The sequence below is a fragment of the Aulostomus chinensis genome, chromosome 17 (assembly GCF_037954235.1).
Source record: "Aulostomus chinensis isolate RoL2024-O1b breed Wild chromosome 17, RoL_Achi_v1.0, whole genome shotgun sequence".
NCBI classification, from domain to species: domain Eukaryota; kingdom Metazoa; phylum Chordata; class Actinopteri; order Syngnathiformes; family Aulostomidae; genus Aulostomus; species Aulostomus chinensis.
In genome coordinates, this window is record NC_141336.1 from 13,517,141 (window position 1) to 13,523,787 (window position 6,647).

Sequence of the window (6,647 nt, forward strand, 5' to 3'; positions counted from 1 at the left end):
GGGGGATGCTGTAAACCTGGCTCTACATTCACAGCTCAAGACGTAATACAAACCTGAACAACAGTGCTGTGTTCTCTTCTTTTTTTTGGGGGGGGGGACTGTTTTATTTCCACGTTTAAACCTTCAAGTGATCATCATACTTGGTACTCTAAAATCCATTGGGGGGGTGCTTTTACTGAAATGATTCCAGAAATTCAAGCTCCACTCAAACACTTCATGTCTCATCACTATGTATATCTGATGTCTTAACAGTGTTTTCCTTTGTGACAATGAAGCAACCCAGGTGTCACTAGCAGCATCTTTTTTTTTTAAGATGTGTTAAAGAGTGTGAGACTTGTTTTGTTTTAATTTTGGGGTGGGAGGGGGGTTGGTGTGCAGTTTGTCTCTGGCTCCTTCTGTATGCATCATTCTGGGTTTGTTTCTTTATAATTGCAAAAGTGAATCATCAAGCCACCAATTAAAATATTTCATTTTTACAGATCCGATTGTGTCGTGCTTGGATGTTTTCCTCACACATACACTCAGCTATAACGGTCGCCGTTTTGTTATTTTTGTGTGGAGTGTGTTAGCAGGATATCTCAAAATACAATGAGGGGATTTTTGAGTACATTTGGTGGAAAAACTTCTTAACGTATTAAAAAGTGACTAACTTTCTGGGACGATCTGGATCAAATCATAGATCCCGTAGACGCTTCTTGAGAAGGGATTCCCAAACTTTTCAGCCCAGGATCCCTCAAATTAACTACCCCACCACCCTGGGAGGTGGCACAATTTTAAATTGATTTACAATTCAGCTGCTAGTAAGTAATTGATCTGATGTTTTAAAGGCCGTTTTAATACTTTTTAGTTTTTTTTATCGCTTAAAAAAAATTAAGGTAAATTGGTGTGCAGTTTGTCTCTGGCTCCTTCTGTATGCATCATTCTGGGTTTGTTTCTTTATAATTGCAAAAGTGAATCATCAAGCCACCAATTAAAATATTTCATTTTTACAGATCCGATTGTGTTTTTTCCACAAAACAGAATGTTTTGGCTTCTGAAAATGTCCGCGATGCATTTTGGATTCGATATCATGGTCAATATCTCAAAAAACCTAGAGCATTTTGATGAAATTCCCATATTGTAAGCTTCTGGAGATGGCTTTGATCACATTCTGGATTAATAATGTGGAAGACCTATTTTTTGGCGACTGGAAGGAGTATTTTTGCACAGATTTTGATGCTCATATTCCATATCCATGTAGCCTTCTTGTCTGAGATACGCTTGTAAAATGAAATGACATCCAAGATACTTAATGAAATTAAGCCAGTATTCATCTGTGACCTCTCCCCCTGAGGTTACTGTGGCTCCATCTATAACTAGAGAATTTCTCCGTCTCATCGTGACTAACCACAGGACCGTGACCCTGTAAAGCACCGTACCCCACCCCCACCTCCGCCCAGCTGTAATGACAGCATCAGCCCTGCCAGCGGTGATCTACAGTCAATCTACAGACACACTGAGCCCGACAAATTTGCCTCTAGTGGCATGAGGATGAGCAGGGATGGATCCTGAGGGTCCGGTGTAAATATCCTTCCCTGTCCTTGTCTGAGAATGCAGAGGAGAGTGAGCGGAGCAGGGGGTTTCTCGCCCGCTCATCAGCGTCATGATGAGCTTCAACTTTGACTCCCTGTGGCAGCGCGGGAAAAGAATTTTGGACGGCGAGGGGCAAAGGGGAGATTAGAGCGAGCAGGCAACAACGACCAGAGCAAGCCTGAAAGGGAGATGAGGAGAGACGAGGAATCAGAGAGGATGTTTTTGTGCCTGATATATGAACAGAGGATGAGAGGGAAATGAGGGGAGGAGGGATGGAGGGTAGAGAGAAAGGAAAGACTGTGCAGCTTCTTTGGCAGCTGGTACATGGTGTATTGGGATGAACGCAGTCTTTAATTCCCCCCCCCCCCCCCCCATAGGTCTGGGTGGCTGTCATTTCAAGTGCAGCTGGACTAGACAAACAATAATGGCTCAGATACTGCAGAGGGCTGGCTGGCTTTTGTTTGGCCCAACATGTGCATGGGTCTGTTTGTCAGAAAGTGCTCGTCTGCTCCTGCAGGGGAATCTGGCTCTGGCTGCATTCCATTATTACGAGGTCAAACTAGATGCAGCTCGTCATTGCTGGTCCCATGCTTCTCTCGCACAAACAAAAAAAGCTCTCGCATTATTATCGCTTATTTTTCAGTGTGAAATTCTGCAGATAAGTTCATACTGAGTTCCTCCTTCATATGCATCAGAGAAAGATTATTGTAGTTCTAGAGGATCTGGTGCTTGAGTCTTAGGACCTTTATCATCAGAAATACAGTGTGGGTAAAACTCTATAGACAGTTTGCAGAGCTGTAATGTCCTGCTCTGTCAGAAAGTAACAGCGCAGGGCATTAAGTGCAAACCAGTGTGGGAGGGCACATTTTCCTTCAGGAATGAACAAATGTGAATAAATTGTACATCTTGAGCAGTTATCTGACCTTCCTCTCCGGGTTTGGCTAAACTCCCAGGTCAAATCATTCCTCGAGATAATAAACGGTTGATCAGAACCTCTTGGAGGCTAACAGTGGGTGTCCAATCTAAGGAATTCCACTATCCCGTTATCATCTAAAATATGTTTATTATGTTTGTGTGTGTGTGTGTGTGTGTGTGTGTGTGTGTGTGTGTGTGTGTGTGTGTGTGTGTGTGTGTGTGTGTGTGTGTGTGTGTGTGTGAGAGAAGCTGTGGCCTAGTAGCTCATAAAGAGCTGCAAACGTATTAACCTCTACATAAATGTTGATGTTGGAGAAATGTAAAGGATTACAACCCTGGGTCAAGGCCAGACATGAAATCTGAGGCTGTTTTAGGGGTACTATATTCCCTTCATACACACGGAGTGACACGCAAAAGAACGTAAAAGAGGGGAAATAATAAATGTTGACATGCACAAAAAAGTGCTGATCTTAATTAAAAAGTTTATTGTTGCTGAATTAACAGTGTCTTCATGCACGCGTGTGTGTGTGTGTTTCTGTCTGTTACAAATGCCAAGGTAACCACCATCAGTATTTAAGATTTGTGTTTGTTGACTGTAATGTGGTAAAATGGCTTCATGCAAGTGACCCTGGCTGACCCCCATTATACAGTCAGGGACACATTTAATTAGCAGCAACTCACGTGAAACGACAAAATGTATCAATATTAATGGAGGTTTAATTGAGGTCGTTTTGGTCCCCCGTTGAGGCTTTCAACCTCTAAAATGGCTGACGTGTGATAGTGTGAAGGTGGGGGGGGGAGTGTTGCCATTTCATATGTGACCCCCCAGAGAAGATGACAGACATCTCCCATAATTTATCTGAAGATGTCACCTTCTAGGCAGATGAATAGGTCCTGTGGGCTGTGTGTGTGTGTGTGTGTGTGTGTGTGTGTGTGTGTGTGTGTGTGTGTGTGTGTGTGTGTGTGTGTGTGTCTTCATCAGGTGTCACAATACTCGTGGGATCCCGAATTGGTAAACACTGATTTTTCACCCAATAGATGAGTTGAGGTGGGGCACCAAAGCCTTGTTGCACCCTGGAATCACTGTAATGAACTGAGGGTCTTTTCACACACAGTCCTCTTCAAGAGAACCAAACTCAGTCCTCTCAAAGTGGACCAACAGAAATGGATCTTTATGTGTTCACATTATCAGCTCATTTGAATGAAGAACTTAGTTCTGTCTGGTCATCTTCAGTCCAGATGGGACCTCAGTCCTCTTTCTGTTCACAAGCTCAGACCTGGACTGCTTGGAACAAGATAGCTGCCGCTGTACTGACTTTTTTTATTTGCACAGAGCGTGCATGTTGTCTCTCTACGGCAAGCCTAGAGGGCTATAACTCAATGGAAAAGGGAACCTGGTTCACAATTCTACAATTCTACAATTTCATTTAGCAGACGCTTTTGTCCAAAGCGACGTACAACACAAGCAACATACACATTGGCAAACCACAACACGGTGGTCTCAATGCTTCAGAGGGATCTGAGTTTTTTGCATAAAAATGGTTGTCATCAGTCTGAGTTCACTTTAAGGGGGGGGAAAGGGACTAAGTTAACCATTAACCCAATAAGAGGGCTAAAATGACTGTCAAGACCTGGTGGTCCAAGCCAAACTCAACCATGGGAGTGTGGTTGGATTCATGATGAGGACCAAGATAAGGGATTAGGTCAGGGAATTAGGTGGTAATGGGGTTTGAGTTCAGGGCTAAAATGTATTTATCCTAAGGAAAACAGAACAAAAAAAAATTGGAGATGAAGTCTACACTCTAGACCATCCCTTCCTATCCTCTATGTATGTATGTGTGTGTGTGTGTGTGTGTGTGTGTGTGTGTCTAAGTTGGCTGCATGTGCAATTTCAAGTGAAGGTCAAATCCAGCAGGATAATTAATGTCGCTGCATTTTATAAAATGTTAAATCAAAAACCTGGAACTGCTCCCTCTGGAGGATCAGCTGTCCAATTTAATTTAGGCTGCAGAGCGAGAAAATTAGAAACTCAAAATCCATGTCTCTTCATCTTGGGACAATGTCTCAGCACCTTTTGTCTTCTCTTTATCAAGACCACACAACAGGTAGATGGGAGGGCATGACACTTTTTTACCAATCTGCCCCAGAGGGACACTCCGTCTGAGAGATGCAGCCAGCCTGAAAAACTCAAGGTAAAGGCTTGTCAATCCCAGGCGTCCTTAGCAAAGAGAGACGATCGTCTGCTTTTTCACTACCACATAACAAATACTGCTAACCAAAGGGACAGCTTGGGCTTATTCTAAATAAAGGATTTATTTCCCAAGGCTATCATGAATTAAAGCAAACCTGATTTCAATGAGCTGTGCTCAAATTATAAAGTCCACTTTTGACAATTCAAATCTCAAATATATAAGGCTTTCTTTGCCAGTGCCTGCTGCTAAATTGGTACAGGTCTTTCACATAAATGTCCAACCATCCATACAGCTCAGACTAACGTGAGGGTTCTCTAGATTCTATTTAAATTTAAATTGCCAATATGAACATTTTTTATTATTATAATTATAATTATTCTTATTATAAGAGAATTCCCTTTATTTTGATTTATTATGAAAGACTATGCATAAAAGAAAAGTTACTTTCTTGGTAGAAAATAATAAATTCAATTCAATTCAATTCAATTCAATGATTAAACCAAACTGTATGGGTCCTCACACCTTGTGCCTTGTTGCATACCAAAGATATTTCCCAGAAACTAAAATGCAAATTAGGGGTAGTTATAAATAGTTGAACAATAATACACCCCTGCTTTGTTTGCAAATGGACCTGGCACTCCCTGCTGTCCTGTTGAAATGGAAACGTGTGCTCTGTTCATTAGTGAGGCTTGGCAGGTTGAGAACAATTATGATTACAGTTTAATATTGTCTTGCATAGTTTTATAATGCGTCAAACAACCTCGCCTCTGTGCTTAATTCTACGTTATCTTTGTTTGTCATACCCAGGGAATCTGTTGTTGTCAGTCTGAACGATGCCTGTTGCCCTGATGACTGATATCATGAAGGTCTGTTGAGGTCTGTAAATATTCACCCTATTTGTAGACGTTTGCGTTTGCCTATTGAGCCAACAAGTCTGAAAGGGTCACACGTCTCTGTGACGAGGGTCTCCTGCAGCATCATCTGTATAAGGGTTTTGGTTATTTGTTTTTCACACAGTCTGTGGCTCTTAATCTCCATCCATCCATTTTCTTCCGCTTATATTATGGGGGGGGGTGGGGGGGGGGGGGGCTGGAGCCTAGCCCAGCAGCTACGGGCGAGAGGCAATTCACCCTGGACAGGTCACCAGTCCATCACAGGACCAACACATAGAGACAAACAACCATTCACACTCACATTCATACCTCTGGTCAATTTAGAGTATCAATCAGCCTCGTCCTCTCTTGATGTCTTTGGACTGTGGGAGGAAGCTGGAGTACCAGAGAGAACCCACACAGGAACAGGGAGAACATGCAGACTCCACAAAGAAAGATCCTGTGCTGGAGCTGGGACTCGAGGCGACAGTGCTAACCACTGCACCACCATGCCAACTAACTCTTAATCTATTTGACAAATCTTAGGTCTTGGGAATCTGTGCAGCCTAGATGTTCCATCAGAAGCAAACGGTTAACGTAGGTGGACACGCGAGTGTTTGGGTCAGGTTTTCTCTGTCACCTCTGCTGTATTTACTATATAAAGGGCCACTGTGTGTCCCACTCCAGCCTGAGGGCAAGATGATTTCAGACAGATTCCTAATCAAGAATTACTGTAGATATTTTAAGGTTGCCTCAACGACCTGACCTTTTTGGAAAGGGATGCATGGGCATATTGCCTTATTATTGATACCAGCAGGTTTTGGCCTTTTAAAAACAAAAAAACAACAACCTCTAAATCAGTCCAATGGCTGATACAAAAACTAGCGAAGCATTGATCAAGTGTTTTTTTTGCTCATCCTCTGTTTAGGATAAGGAAACAATGTTGTAAATAGATCATTTAAGGGATTTTCCAAATATTTTATTAATAAAGAAAAGTTTAAAAGTTTAAATGGACAATATTTACATATGTTCTTCTCTCTGTACAAAAAGTAAATATCATATAGGCCTACACTTTTTATGCAGACAATATCAGTGT